The sequence below is a fragment of the Equus asinus genome, chromosome X (assembly GCF_041296235.1).
Source record: "Equus asinus isolate D_3611 breed Donkey chromosome X, EquAss-T2T_v2, whole genome shotgun sequence".
Taxonomy (NCBI): domain Eukaryota; kingdom Metazoa; phylum Chordata; class Mammalia; order Perissodactyla; family Equidae; genus Equus; species Equus asinus.
Window position 1 is genome coordinate 113,769,430 of NC_091820.1, and position 16,601 is coordinate 113,786,030.

Here is a 16,601-nt window from a genome sequence, read left to right on the forward strand (position 1 = left end):
ATCTCTCGTCATTTTGTAGGAGACCATGGGAAGGATCCTTTTTGTGGCCTTTAAAGATGAACAGAGAAGATATGATAACAATTACCCCCACTGACAGTCTTCAAACATCTAAAGTCACTATCCCCCAAACTCCGGCTTCCTCGTCACTTTATCTTAGAGGCTATCCTCACCAAGCAGGTGTTCAAGATTCTGTGATACAGTGGCCATGTCTTCTGAACAAAGAAACAGGACACATGCTCTGACATGTTTTCTTTTCTTTGTGGTTTTTCTAAGGCAGGCCTGAGGATTTCGATCCCAGCTCTGACATCAATCAGCTGTGTGACCTTGGGCAAAAACCTCTCTGAGTATCTGTAAAATGGCAGTGGTTATAATATCTACTTAATTAGACTGTCATGAAAACTAAATGAGATATGGTGAGAGTGCTTAGCACAGTGTCTGATAAACAGAAATGTACTCAGTAAATGGTAGCTATTATTACTTATAATAATGATTAAAATTTTACAAAAACATCAACAGGAAACCACATTTAGTTATTAACCTCAGGAATCTCCTTTTTAGAAAAGAAGGAAGATACCTGAAATTTGGACTACTCCAGAAAATCCTGGATGTCTTATCAGTGTATCTATAGGTACTGCTTCCCCTTCAGTTTGAAAAGGCATCTTAGAAGAAGAGATGGAAAGACAAAAATAGGAGGCAAAAACAACCTTCTCACTGACCTCATAATTCCTTATAGCTGCTGCTAAGCTATTTAGAGCTCTGTGGATCTGATTTCTGCTCCTAGCCCCCATCCTTTTTGCTCTCTGAGTGTTTCAACTTGAAATTAGAGAAATATCTCCATAAACTATTTGCCTTCATGATCTCACCTAATACATCATTGAGTGCTCAAAATTATTGCATAACTGAAACACACTGAAATGGAAGAGCAGTCATTCTAATTAATGCTGCTCAAAAGGAACATACCACTTTACACTTCCAAGCACTTTTCCCATGTCTTTTATTGTCATTCACACCCAGTGAGGAAGGAAGTACAGGTGTGTCATTGCTGGTTTACAGATGAAGACGTCTATAGTCCGAGGAAGGCGAAGTGACTTGTCCAAGGCCACCTAGCTAATGAGTAGTAAAAGCAGGACTAAAACCTAAGTTTCCTAACACAGAATCCAACAATCTTTCCACTTCACCAGACTGCCACATGGTTTTAGGTCAAGGGATTATTTCCTTACTGACAATGAAAGACTCAGGCTTTGGGGGGAAGGTTGGGGGCTAATGAGTCATCAGTTCCTCAGACTAATATCCTCCCATGACTGAGCACTCGATAAGTGCCAGGCTCTGTGCTAACCCTTTTAAATGCATCATCTCCTTTAATCTTCACAATATTTTACAAAGGAGGTACTGTCGTGGGCCTCATTTTACAGATGAGGAAGTCGAGGCATGGAAAGGTTAATTGATTTGCTCAACGTCATACTCCTATTAAGCGGTGGAGTTAGTACTAGACGCCCTGTTTCCTAACTCCCAGGAAAGTATTCTTTCTACCACTTCACACTCACAGGAACTTTCAGCTCTCTTATTAGCAGGAAAGGATGTTATTTTTAAAGATGCTTTAGGGCAAAAAGATAAGCCAGTCCTCTCTGAATTCCTCGTACTGATAGAGGAGAGAAGTATCGAAAGCAGGCAAATCATGCCTAATCCCAAAGCCATGACTGCAGCTGTGGAAGGACAATTAGGGACACAGAATCCAGCAGAGGGAACTCAGGTGTAGGGCTACATCTCTCACCTGCTCACGCCCTGGGTTCCGGTCACAGCTGGTTCTCAGCCAAATGAAAAGTGAAGTAGGAGTCAGTCTGTAGCTCCCTTCCCTGATCGTGTTCCAACCTACCCCACATCCCTCATCAGAATTGCCCTGTTCCCTTTTCCCTACAATTGCTGGATGCCTGGAGCCAAGTCCAATTTTTCATGGCTGGGGAGGACAGTGCTTACACACTTCGGTGTCATTTACTTTTTTAAGAAGTGCCTTCTAGGCCTTCATCTTTGAGCATGTGAATTGGGGGTGCAAGACCAGCTCTGCTCACTGCCCTCTCCTGTCTCAATCTGGGGTGGGGATAGCCAGCTAGGAGAGGGATAAGATGTGGGTTGCTAAGACTAACCCACTCACTAATAATTGAAACTTGACCATCCTCATTTTCCTGCCCTCAGAAATCCTTCCCTGAGGATACAAATGAGTGCAAATCACCCTTAAGACAGGAAAGGTGAAGCTCCACATGCACATTTAGGCTGGGAAAGGGAAAAATCAGTTCATTATTTCAAGACCTCTTGAGACGCTGTAAATACACAGTCAATACAGAACAAAGATCCCTTTTTCCCTCCCTTACATTATTTATGTGGCATCTAAAAATTACATGGCCGTTCTCTTTCCAGCTCTGAGAGAAACATGCATATTCATGATCTGATAAATATTTAAGTGGGATTTATTTAAATGAGAGAGTCCATTTACAAACATTCCCTGGCTCTGAGATCTTATCCTGAGCACACAGGGGGAGGATAATTTCCTCTGGTAAATTCAAAACCTCCACTGGCCACCTGCCCCCCTAAACTTGGAGCTTTTCCTTGAGAGCTGGTGAATGCCACCCACAGTATTTCAAGGGAGTCTTCCGTACCTCCTCCCTCCAGTCCTGCCTTCCTGCTCTGAACTCATGCCATAGGATCAGTCGTTGGCAAAATAGTAGAGCTGGCAGTTTATTTGGGGGCAGGAGGAGGCCGTCACAGCTTTCTTCGCCTAGGTTCTTCCTCCTCACCACACTAGTCCCGCAGCAGCTACCACCACTGATCTCCCTAGCCTTCCTATAGGTTCTTCTCTCCCCCTCAGGATAGTTGTGTGATACGCCAGGTAACCAGGGCTGTGCTACCCTCCCCAGGAGGACATGCATTTTAATATTGCTAAAGCATTTTGTCTTATTTTCAAAGCATGTGTATATACAGTGTTTCATTTGCTCCTTATGACAATCTTATAAGAATTACAAGACAAGAATCATTTTCTCAGTCTTAGAGATGAAGGAATAGGGGCTGGCGGGGTGGCGTAGCAGTTAAGTTCACACACTCTGCTTTGGCGGCCTGGGGTTTGCCGGTTTGGATCCCAGGAGCAGACCTATGCACTGCTCATCAAGCCACGCTGTGGCAGGCATCCCACATATAAAGTAGAGGAAGATTGGTGGCAGATGTTATCTCAGGGCTAATCTTCCTCAAAGAAAAAAAAGGATGAAGAAATAAGGGAGAGAACACCCTGCTTGTCCAGCCTAAGCTAGTGAGCTGCAGAGTCAGGACTCAAACTCAGGTCTAACTCTTAGCTCCGGGATCTTTTCCTTACACAAGGCTGCCTCTTATCTGGGAGGATCCTTTCTGGAGAGAAAACAATGGTAACCCAAAGGAAAGGCTAATGGTGACCTATCAGGTATTGTGGATGTGGGAGGGGGAAGTATTTTGGGATTCCTGGGACTATATCCAACACCTCTTCAATCCTATCATATAGGTGACTTTCTGGACATGAGGTTAACTCTGAGTTCTCTATTCTGGTGCCCACTCTTGGGCACACCCTGGCTCTGTTGCATCTGCCTCTCCCATCTGCCTCTCTCCCAAATTAAACTGACCTGTTTTATGTTTCATTTTGGCTAAACTTTAAGAGATGACGAGTGAATTCACCTGTAGAACTAATCTGGGCTAGGGCGTTAATACTGGTGAATGGCTCAATGGACAACCTCTTTCAGGTCATACACACATTTTGACAGAAGCTTCTAATGCCTTAACTCAAGGACACTGTGTATGACATGGATTTCAAGCAATGAGCCAGGCCAGTGAGAGTCGATATCATTGGTCAAATTAACTTCTCAAGTCTCCAACTGATGCCACCTAAGTGACCTTCTATTCTGTCTAATTTAGGGTTGTCAGATAAAATATTGGATGTCCAGTTAAATTTGATTTTCAGATAAATAACAATTTTTTTAGTATATGTATCTCCCAAATATTGTATGAGACATACTTACACTAACAATTATTCATTATTTATTTAAAATTCAAATTTACTGGGCATCCTGTTTTTTTATTTGCTAAATCTGGCAGCCCTGGCTTATTTGTAAGACCTGGCCTGCTGAGAATTACCATCAAAACGTGCCTACTATTGGGCATCTGCTTGCTTGTGACACTTGGTTGTGACTGATCCTATAGCATGTAACACTGTGCTAGAGGGGCGGGAGGTGGTGAGGGAGAAAGAGAGAAGGCAGCTATGGGAAAGAGAAACATACCGTCCAGCTCATCATGAGACTGGTCTTAGTCACTTGTGCATGACATAAAAGTAATGTCACTAGGCCTTTTCAGAAAATATTTGCCTCCCATCACCAACTCCTCCCCCCTGCACCCATCTGCTATGCTACTCTGTTCTATTCTATTCTGCTCTTTGATAAATGAAAAAGGAACAAGTTTTGGCAAATGCCAAGCCTTGTGTTCTCCAGGAGTGATCTGGGCCTCAGAAGGCATATTGCAAGCAAACAGCCAGGCGGGCTGCAGGGGCGTGGCCAGGCTGCTGCACAGACAGCAGGGCTGCCCAAATGTAATTAAGCAACAGACGCGGACCCCAGGAGTAACAGTGGGAAGAGTTCCATGACCAAAAAATATTAGGGAAGTGAAGTGGAGAATGTTTACAAGCCTAATTAGCAATTTGCACAATTCCAGAGTTAAAAATTTTGCTAGTGTCAGGCAGCTTTGTGGACTGACACTATGGAAGCTAACTGGACCCAAGGGAGGCGGTAGCTCTAGGCTTTTGCTAGTTGGCCAAGTCCAGTGGCTAAAGCACCTACTAAGACATTCAAATTGAGAAAATGACCAAATTAGAGCAGAAACAGTGAGCTGACTCATTTCTAAGACAATAATAGAGGCTAAGGAGCGCAAACTCCAGAAGTTAAGCCTCTGAGTAGTAATAATAATGATGGTAATAATGATAATGATAAAAATAGCAAATCTTTAAAGCATACATTTCCCTCAAACACACATTGAGTGTGTTAAACAAAGAAAACTGGTTGAAACCATCATTTTACAGATGAGAAGACAAAGGCCCAGAGAGGGGAAGTGACTTACCTAAGGTCACAAGGCAGGTCAGTGACTGTCTCCTGACTCCCAATCCAGCGCTCCATCCATTTACTATCCAAGGATGCTTTTCTGGAGATTCTGACCTGGTTCAGTTTTTCTCCTCCACATTCTTTTTTTTTTCTGATGTTTTTAAGTTAGTTTTGTTTTGTTTTACATTGTTTTTGAGGTAAGAATGCTTAACATGAGATCTACCCTTTTCAAAAAATTTTAAGTGCACAATACAGCATTGTTAACTATAGGCACAGTGTTGTACAGCAGATATCTAGAACTTAGTCATCTTGTATGACTGAAACTTTATACCCTTGAACAGCAACTCCCCCTTCTCCCCTCTCTCCAGTCCCTGGAAATCATCATTCTACTCTCTGTTTCTGTGAGTTTGACTCTTTTAGATACCTCATGTAAATGGGATCATGCAGTATTTGTCCTTCTGAGACTGGCTTATTTCACTTTGTATAATGTCCTCAAGGTTCATCCATGTTGTTACATATGACAGAATTTCCTTCTTTTTTAAGGCTGAATAGTATTCCATTGTAAGTACATACCACATTTTCTTTATCCATTCATCTATCAATGGACATTTAGGTTGTTTCCATACCTTGGCTATTGTGAATAACGCTACAGTGAACATGGGGGTACAGATACCTGTTTGAAATCTTGCTTTCACTTCTTTTGGATATATACCTACAAGTGAATTTGCTGGATCATATGGTAGCTCTATTTTTAATTTTTTGAGGAACCTCCATACTGTTTTCCATAATATCTGTACCATTTTAAATTCCCACCAACAGTGTACAAGGGTCCCAATTTACCCACATCCTCACCAGCACTTATCTTTTGTGTTTTTGATAAAGCTATTCTAAAGGTGTGAGGTGATATCTCATTGTGGTGTGGATTTGCTTTTCGCTGAATATTAGTGACATTGAGCATCTTTTCATATACCTATTGGGTATTTGTATATCTTTGGAGAAATATCTATTCAAGTCCTCTGCCCATTTTTTAATTGGGCTATTTGTTTTTTTGCTATCGAGTTGTAGGAGTTCCTTATATATTTTTGGATATTAACTTCTTAGCAGAAAAATGGTTTGCAAATATTTTTTCTCGTTCTGTAGGTTGTCTTTCCACTCTGCTGATTGTTTCCTTTGCTATGCAGAAGCTTTTTAATTTGACATAGTCCCACTTGTCTATTTTTGCTTTTGTTGTTTATGCTTTGGTATCACATCCAGGAAGTCATTGCCTGGGATTTACAGATTCAGTGCAATGCCTATCAATCTCTATTTTTTCACAGAAATAGAAAAAAATCCTAAAAGTCATATGGAACTACAAAAGACTCCAAATAGACAAAGCAATCTTGAGAAAGAACAAAACTGGAGGCATCACACTTCCTGATTTCAAAATATATTACAAGGCTATAGTAATTAAATCCAGTATAGTACTGGCATAGAAACAGACATATGGACCAATGGAACAAAATAAAAAGCCCAGAAATAAACCCATGCATATATAGTCAACTGATCTTTGACAAGGGGGCCAAGAACACACAATGGGGAAAGGATAGTTTCTTCAGCAAATAGTGTTGGGAAAACTGGATATACACACGCAAAAGAATAAAATTGGATCCTTATCTTACACCATACATAAAAATCAACTCAAAATGGATTAAAGATGTAAACATAAGATCTGAAACTGTAAAACACCTAGAAGAAAATATAGAGGAGGTGGGGCCGGCCTGGTGGTGCAGCAGTTAAGTGCGCACCTTCTGCTTTGGCGGCCCAGGGTTCGCCGGTTCAGATCCTGGGTGCAGACATGGCACCGCTTGGCAAGCCATGCTGTGGTATGCATCCCACATATAAAGTAGAGGAAGATGGGCACGGATGTGAGCTCAGGACCAGTCTTCCTCAGCAAAAAGAGGAGGATTGGCAGCAGTTAGCTCAGGGTTAATCTTCCTCAAAAAAAAAAAAAAGAAAATATAGAGGAAAAGCTTCATGACATTGGTCTAGGCAATGATTTCTTCTCTACATTCTTGCTGTTCTAGATCATTCTCTTTTACTTCCAGAACCTGCTGATTCCCTGCTTTTGAAGTTTATTTGAACAACGGTCACTCTGTTTCCTCTCGCACCACTTACTCCTCTACCTTGGGATCGCTTTTCCACTCTCTCCATAAACTCCCATATCTAGGTGATCATTTACTGCATATTACATTTTTTAATTGACACAGCTGAGCAACACAGGACCTCTCCCCCTTTCCTCCCTCAGCCATGAGCAGGTCAAAATTCTAAAATTCTGCTGAGGTGTGCCTACTGTGTGCCAGGCACTGTGCTAAAACAGTGCATGAGTTTTATCCCATTTCATCCTTACAATAACTGTCATGTAAGCACTATTATTGTTCCCATTTTGCAGGTGAGGATCCTGAGGTTCGGAGAGCTTAAGTGATATTCCCAAGGTTACACAGCTAGTAAATGACACAACTGGAATTTGAATCCAGGCAGTGACCTTTAGTGTCCATGCTCTTCGTCTTTATATGATCCTCTTTGGAACATCTGACATACTGCTGCCAGAGTACTTTTCCTAAGCTATGTCATTCCTACATCCTTCCCTACTGCCTCTAGCTATGTGTCATCCAAAATAGAAGCTACTAGACACATGTGGCTATTTAAATATATAACTTTAAATTAATTAAAATTAAATAAAATTAAAAATGCAGTTCCTCAGTCCCACTAACCACATTTCATGTGCTCAAAAGCCACATGCAGAAAGCAGCTACCATATTGGACAGCACAAATAGAGGCTATTTCCATCATTGCTGAAAGTTCTATTGGACAGCACTGCTTTAGAGACTAAAATCTGAATTCCTCTGCCTCCTATGTCAAGTGTTCTGCAATCTGGTCCCTACCAACTTTTCAGCAAAAAGGCAGAAAATGAGGAGTTAGAAATGAAGCTAGAGAAAGGAGCAGGAGCCTGAGGGTGAAGGGCCTGCTATGCCACACCAAGGAAGTGAGGCCTGTTGAACACAATGGATTTCCTCCCTAAGAATAGATGGAAACAGTGTATGTTGAGACCTGATTCAAACTCACCTGTCTCAGAAATTCTGCGTAATTAACCAGAGAGGTCTGAAGATCATGCCACCTTGTTGACTGGGTCCTCCCCCTCAGTGACAGGAAGGGCTTCAATGCTTACAGAAAAGAAAAGATCTCATATTCAAAATGGAGTCAAGGACCTGTGCTCAAATCACAGCTCTGCTACTTATTAGCTCTGTAATATTAGGCACTGCCTCTTAACATCATCAAGCTTCTGTTTGCCTCTCAGTAAACTAGAGCCAATAATACCTACCCTCCAGATTTGTGTGACAATCAAGTAACATAATGAGGAAAGTGAGATAATGGTCTGGGATAGGAACTGGACCTTGAACTCCCCCTTGTGATTCTAGGGAGTAACAAGGGTTGAAAATCACTGAACTTCATATTCTCTGAGGCCCCTTCCAGCTTTAAACTTCAAGCAGTGACGCACAGTAAGAAAGGCCAGAAGTCAGCTTGAACAAAATATATGCCTAGGTCCTTATAGCAGGCTGCAGGCTTCATAAGCAGTCAACGTTGCAGCCACCATGCATAGCCCAGGTTTCCAAGTAAAACAGCCTCTTTGATGAGAATGCAGGATTGGTGTTGGGTTCTTAGGAGAGTCCCTCTCCACCAAGTGACAGATGCACCCAGAACCTCCAGCCAGGACTATACCACTGTGTGTTTTTATTGTCCTCAAAATGAATCGTTAAGCAGTGCCAGTGGGTTTGGAGTTTGGATGTTGGTTCAAAGGTTTCTCCTATCATACAAAATTGCTTTATTTCAAGGAAATGGAAGTTTCAAAACAGCAGGCAGATGGAAAGTACAAAGGTATGCAAGATGAAGAGGGCTGAGAGGAGCTAGCAGAGGGAGAGAGAAATGGGAGGGGAATGTTCTAACAAATTCAGAGAGCATCCTGTTGCGCCCCAGTAGAATAGCACAGCAAAAGCTGATTTCCCAGCACTTTAATCCTCCAAAGATATCTCTGTTAGCCAGCCCTTCTGCACATCAACAACACATGGAGACCTGACTTTCCACCTCATGGCTCGGGATCCTTCAAAGCCTTGAAGTACCTCCTTAAATTACTAAAGAAAGAGAAAATCATGCTCAACCTGATGCAACATTATTAATTATATTTTGCTTTATATTCTTTCTTTGAAAACCAAAAATCCCTAAAGGATGAATGGGGAAGTAATCTGTTGAACTAGAATATTTGATGTATCAAGGCACCCCATTCCCACCTGCATGAAACAAAATTTGTAGGATTGTGGGCACTTGTAACTCCATCTTGCAACCAGAGGGGAAAAAATGAAATGAAGTTCAGTAGCTCTCACTACAGAAATGAATGTCATAACTCCAAACAGTGCTCCTAGGGCAAACTAATCATCACTGCTTCAATTATCGATCACAGCCTCACTCCTGAGTCAGTCTTGAAAGGATGCCCCAAGATTTTGGAGACCAAAACTAAAACACATCAGGCAGATGTTTCTTCTTTCCACTATATTCTCACCCTATTTCTTGTTCAACGGTTGCCCCTGAACTGTACAGAAAACATTTCGTCTTTGTTTGTGGTGCTTTGGGATTTGGCTATCGAACCCGTTCTATGGCAGAAAGCCAAAAAAATACACTCACTTTTTTATTAAAAATAAGGTATCTGAGTATTAGTTAATCAAAATTCTCAGGGACTGGACTGTTCTAATTAACAGAATCTTCTGATAAACTGTTTAGCTGAAATTTAAAGGATGTTGAAGCAACCCTTTTAGTTTGGTCTACTTTTGGCAAATTTTCTGAAATGTCTGGTTTCATATCCCTGGCCCTAAAAATCTCATTGAATCTTTGTTTAGTATTTGAGGTTCTTGCAAGGTTTTGGAGTTGTCATTTTGTAACTCTGTTCTCAATGTCTAGGGGGAGAAACAAAGATAGATAGAGCTACAATGTTAACTGAGCTCAGGACACAGCTTTGACGAAATGCCCCATTTCAGAAGTTTATTATCTCATGTCAGTTTTAAGTCAAGAGCATGGGAAGAGGACAATCTTGTTAATTGAAGGTTCTGGTGAAACAAAATTTAATGTAACAATACTTCCAGCTTTTCCATAGATTTTCACACCTGGGTCTCATTTGATCCCCATTACACTCTTGGGGGGGGCAGATTCCTCACTATATAAACTGAGGCCCAAAGATGCTAAGGGGTTTATCCAAGGCTGAGATTAGTTTATCAAGCATCTGGAGTCTCAGTCTAGTGTTCCTTTCAGCACGTCACACTGTGATATCCATGTCAATTTTACTTTCACTGTATTTCTGTTGAGTTTCTCCCAAGCAGGCCACACTAAGCCCAGCTAATCTTACCACAGTTGGAGAAATATCTGAATGTGTGTTCAACTCTTGTAGCACTTAAAATAGCTTGGGTGAAAGTCGTGGCTAAGATAATAACAGTTGCCATGATAATAGTGTCCTTAAACACCCCAGTTGAGAGCTATTTATTTTGCATAATATGATTTTGGCATACTAAAAGCTCATTTGCATCCTTGTGTTGAGGACACTTTACTTGTCTGTGGCATCACTGTCTGTAAGGATAAATTTATTTTCCTTCAGGACAGGTTTTGCTGCCTCCAAAGATACACTGCTGGACTTCTGAGTGGCCAAAGAATGCTAATATTTGAAAAGGGAGAATGCGTGAACTGAGAGTCCTTGCATGTCCTTTAAATAATAGAAATAAATCATCTCTGTTGATCTTGATAGCAGTCTTCTGAAGTTGGTAGAGCATGTGTCATGGTCCCATTTTACAGAGTGAGTCTTGAGGTTCAGCTACTTTGTCATGGTCCCCTAAGCCTAGCTGCACATACCTTTCCCCTGTGGTGCTCACCAAAGCTCACTTATCAGAATGCCCTGGGAGCTTGTTACAAATACACCTTTCCAAGCTCCATCCCAGACATACTGAATCAGAATTTCCATGGATGAGACTTAAAATAGAGATGGATCTGTTGATACCTATCTATTGATAGATATCTGTTACATAGCAATAGATAGATATGTAAAATTGCCTGCCCTATCAACCTCATAAGATTATTATCAAGATCAATAATTTTATTACTGAAAATGAAAGAATTAAAATACTAGAATGGCAGCTGCTTAGAGCAACAATTTCATGATCATACTCTGTAATCACCACTACATCCTTTATTAGAGGTGGAGTGGGAGTAGGGACACACAAGATGCAGAGAACTCAGACTTTGGCCTTGGAGAGTTTATAAGGTAGTTTGTTGCGAGGTCAATGGTTCTCAAACTCTAACATGCATCAGAGTCATCTAAAGGGCTTGTTAAGGGGCCAGCCTGGTGGCATAATGGTTAAGTTTGCACGTTCCACTTCGGCAGCCCGGGGTTCACCAGTTCAGATCCCGGGTGTGGACCTATGCTCCACATGTCAAGCCATGCTGTGGCAGGCGTCCCACATATAAAGTAGTGGAAGATGGACACATATGTTTGCCCAGGGCCAGTCTTCCTCAGCAAAAAAGAGGAGGATTGGCAGCAGATGTTAGCTCAGGGCTAATCTTCCTAAAAAAAACAAGTAAAAATAAAGGGCTTGTTAAAACACCCATTCCTGAGCCCCAGAGTTTCTACTTCAATAGGTCTAGAGATGGAGACCGAGAATCTGCACTTTTAACAAGTTCCCAGGTAATGCAAATGCTGCTAGTCCAAGGACCACACTTTGAGAACCAGTAGCCTAGGCATTATTTTAAATCTTATGGCTGTCTTAGGGCTAAAAGAGATATTTCAGAATATATGCGTGAAAGAAAATTAAAACAAAAGAAAACAAAATTACCTGTGGTGTTCTATTGCCTCCCTGGTGTTCCCCTTGTCTTTCCCTTCACCTACCAACACAAGGTCATGTGTCCATGCACCTCAGTCACAGAAAGAAATCTTCCCAACCTCTAAAAAACAATCCCACTTTCTTACCACAAATGCACTGGCTGGCGCCATTTCAAATGGAAACATTTGCTTCCTTCGCGGCCTGTCTTCTCTAGAAATAGAAAAGCCCTCTGCTTTGGAGTCCAGAAGGAGGCGACAAAGAGAATCATCTGTCTCCCCACTGCATAAGGCCGTGCTTCTCAAAGCCTGATCCCCAAGTGAACAGTAGCAGAATCGCCTTGGGTGTTCCTTAAGAATAGAAACTAGTGGACCCACTGCAGACCTAGTGAATCAGAATTTCCAGAAGTGAGACCTGGGAACGTGGGGTCAGTGCCTGAGGTTATTGGTGTTTCTCACGCACACTAAAGTTGGAGAACCCCCAGAAAAAGGATTTACCCAATGTTAGGTTTGGACAAGCGCCCTAAAGAAAGTTTCATTTCTCTTAACTGACCACCACTCCCCCTTTGCTGGATCTACACATGCCATAAGAAGCCTCATGAGACCAGGAGAGACACTAGGCTCCTGCCTACTTCACCTTTCCTCATGACTCCCTTGCCCAGCCCATATGAATCCATTTGCCTGGGACATTCCTCAGGTTGCTAAAGAACATGCATCTAAGTCCCTGACAAATTCCACCCAGTGAGGAAAAGATTCTTTTATTTTCTTAAGATGCTTTTATTTTATATTTATACCTTCTCTCTCTTTAAATTTTTATCTCTCCTGCTTCTTTATGACACATTCTAGAGATGTTTCAAAGCCATTTATATTCCATACTTACTTTAGTCTTTTTAATGTTCTGGGAAATGCCATAGCTTATATTGAAATGATGCACTAAGATACAAGAGAAAAAGAGAAAGTGAGAGCAAGAGAGAGAGAGAAAAGTGGTGAGGAAAATAACCAAGCGTACCATCGATTAGAAAGATAGTCAGATACAAGGGTTGGAACTCCCCTTCTACAGCACTAAAATATTGTCAGTTCATTACTTGGCATGCTCCTCTTCCTAGCTTTCTAGAATGGTGAAGACTTTGGAAGTTTGGGCATGAAATTCAATCCTTTCACTTGCTTTGGCAGTTATAAGTCTGCCAGCGTTTTTGCTTTTTGGTTCATTGTCAAGTTAGAGCATGTATATATTTTGTGTCTCCTGGACTAGTCACTGTATAACTTGTGTTTTTTTTATTATGGGCTTCTCAGTACAATTCCGCACAGAATGGATTAACTAATGAAGGTCAGAAAACACTAGAGGGGCATATGTTGCTAGGGCACAGAGACATAGACACAAACAAGTGAGTCCTCTTTATGGGAGGGGGCACCAACCACATGCAATTCACCAATGCTCAGCTTTAATGAGCTTCTAAATTCTGTTCCTCTTGCTCCATCTCCTCAAGGACTTTGTGTGTGCGTGTGTGTAAGATACTGTATGTCTGAAAAAAATGTATTTGCATTAGGCATCATAATCATCTTCTCAATTTATACAGCACAGTAACTTTTACAATTCTGCAGAGGATCATATCCAGTGCTCGCTTTGCATTACTTTTCAGGATCATGCAAATGTTACCGACAACTAAATAAAATCTGTGAAAGGAATAAAGAGTCATCCTCTCAATAGTTCCAAATGGAGCCAGACCTTTTGAAGGTGACCACTTCCAACACGGGGTCACTGGACACCCAAAATCTTTCTCTGGCATAAAAGGTGCCCTTTGATGTTGCTGCCACAGCCATCAAAACCCAGTTGTTGGAATGGAAGGAGCCACTCATTGAGGCTAATACATTAGAGAACTCTGTTGTAAGTTAAAGCTTTAACACATAGGCATTTACTTGATTAGCTTCTGTCACTTCTTAACACCCTGAGGAAACAAGACAGAACAGGTTAAGCTTTGGTTTCATTGGCAGTAATGGATGGAGTCAGGAAAGACCTGGAGCTGGGTACACTGGCATAGCCGGCTGACCTGGGTGAAGTGCCCTAGTGAGGCACACTGAATAGCCAACAGCTAACTTTAAGGTCCTGGAAGCCTGAGAGTAGGGAGGTATGTATCTATTAGGATCATATTAGGCTGCAAGTAACAAAATCCTGATTATCAGTGGTTTAAACAAATAGGGATTTTTTTTAGCTATATGACAGAATTCTCCAAGTAAGTAGTTATAGGCATCGGTTCTGCTGCTCGAGAATGCCATCAGAGACCTAAGCTCTGCCTTCTGCCTCATCATCTTTAGCACATTGGCTTTCACCTTCATGGTTGTTACCTCATGGTCATGAGATGGCTGTGACATCAGTGCTCCTAAGAGGCAGGAAGATGAGGAAAGGGCAGTACCAACCACATCCATCACATTTATCAGGAAAACAAAATCTTTGCCAGAAACCCCCAATAGATTTCCATTTAAATCTCCTTGGCTGGAAGTATATTACATGCTCCACCTCCCCAATACAAGTTGCGAGGGAGATTGGGAAATGGAGCATTTAGCTGGGCACATTGCCACCTTCAACAAAACCAGGATTATGCTAGCAAAGAAGAGGGAAATTGATCTTGGGTAGACAACAAACAGAGCCTGCCAAAGAGCAAAGGAGAGCTTTGGCCACTCTCATTCAGTTCGACCGATACTCACTGGCCACCTACTAGGTGCCAAACACTGTGCCATGTGCTCTGACATCTGGCTTTTCCCTCAGGCTATGCAGAATTCAAAGAATGAAGCTTCTTTATGGGGGTAAATTACCAAAACTAATGTCTAGCTGTGCGTCAAGTTTTATTTTGTTCCTAGCCACCAAGCTGTACTGAGCTTTGAGAATGTAATTTCATCTAATCTTTCGGGTACTTTGGGGCAGAGACTCAAACATCAGCTAACCAGCTCCAGATACAGACCTTTACAAAGAAAGGCCTTCGAATTTTAGCTATCAGGGTCATTTTTTAAAACCGTGCATCAGAGTTATTTTATGCATGCAAATCCCTTTCTGCTTTTTAATTGGATTTGTGCCTGGATGTACTGCAAATTGCTTTTGAAGATGGACTGCAGAATAGGTTCCAGCTATGGACAGCAGTACAATGGCACAGGCGCCTTAGGTGCCAGCTCACCTCCCTACCATTATCCCCACACAGCCTCCAATCTCATCCTACTTGCTGACTGGTCGGTACAAAGGACTTCCTATAACCTGAAAACGAGCTTTGAAGACCTCTGCCCCTCAAAAAAGGAAAGGCAAAATGATTAAGAGCTCTAGAATGATTTCTATTAAGAGTTTGTTTCTGGGGATTCTCTCTCCAAGGAAAGATGAATAAATGGCTCTCAGGAAAGAAGGGATCTTTGCTGCTTTGATGTGGATGGAGCCAACCAGTTAATCCCTGCAGTCTGAAACCCAAGCTCAGTAACATTTTTAGTAAAGGCAGAAAGGAAAAGGACTTCGGAAAAGTCCCAGAGTGGCCAGTAGGATCATATTGCTTAGACTCTTCAAAATTTCCCGTTCTGCAGGCTGATAAAACTACCTATAGGATGTGATTTGAGAAGGAACTTTTTGCCCACAGATTTTGTTTATCTTGGCCTATGAGGGTGAAAGTCTTATTAACGTTGTTTCTTAAGGGCCTTCTGGTGACAGATGCAATCCATTCCCAGGAAAGGATAACATGTTATCTGAGATTAGTTTATCTGGTTGGCCCATTGCCACCCAGATGAGATTAGGGCCCCAAAGTTATGGTACATAAAATGACACTTTTTTCTGAGGGATAGGAGAGGATGGTTTGTAGTTTAGAGCCCATGCAGAACCCAGAGAGGTGTCCAGGAGGAAGTCGAGGATAGGCAAGGAAGAGCAGGTGGCCACTGGACTCCTGGGGAGAGAGTGTGCTGAGAGAGGAGCAGGAGAGTGACAGGGCCTTGAAGTGAGTCAGACAGTCATGACACTTGTCCTTGAAAAGCTTCTGTTTGAATGAGAGAAGTATAGCTGAACTGGGGTATTTAGACCATTTCCTAAAGGAAGCAGAGTACAGTAAAGTGGCCTGTGCAGTGTCCTATAGACCCTTATAGAAGGTATCTAATAAATCCTAACCAGGAAAGATTGCATGAAGAAGTTTGAGGGGGAGGATATGACTCAGAGGAGGGCGGTACTTCAGCGGAATAAATAAAAGTGTTGGTTCCTACTCTGTGCCATGCAGTGCCCCCTCTGTGCTTGTGCTTGCCCTACCTGATATGAAACTTTGCCCAACATAATGTCTTTATAGATAAGAGGCATTGGAATTGGTGGGTGGGGAAGGTGATAATAACATGTGGAGTAGGGTTTATAGAATAGGTAGGGAAGGAACAGTAGGAAGGAGAATAAAAGAAGCAGTTGAGGGCAGAAGCAAAAGGGAGAAGGGATGCCAAGAGGTAAAGAGAAAACACAGAAAGAAGAGACATCGGATACTAAAATACTAACAACAATAATAACAGCTAACACTTATATAAGGCCCACTATGTGCCAAACTCTGTTGAAGCTCCTCACATGCATTAACTCATTTCATTTTCACAATAATCCTATGAAGTAGACTATTATCCCA

General features: G+C 41.9%; 1 protein-coding gene and 1 long non-coding RNA gene across 7 annotated transcripts in view; one reads left to right on the forward strand and one right to left on the reverse strand.

Moving 5' to 3' along the window:
• GRIA3 (glutamate ionotropic receptor AMPA type subunit 3) overlaps window positions 1–16,601 on the forward strand; it is a 272,052-nt gene that overhangs the window by 83,596 nt on the left and 171,855 nt on the right. The window lies entirely within an intron of this gene.
• Window positions 1–16,601, reverse strand: part of LOC139042654 (uncharacterized) — a 100,385-nt gene that overhangs the window by 83,058 nt on the left and 726 nt on the right. The gene's annotated exons all lie outside the window — the stretch shown is intronic.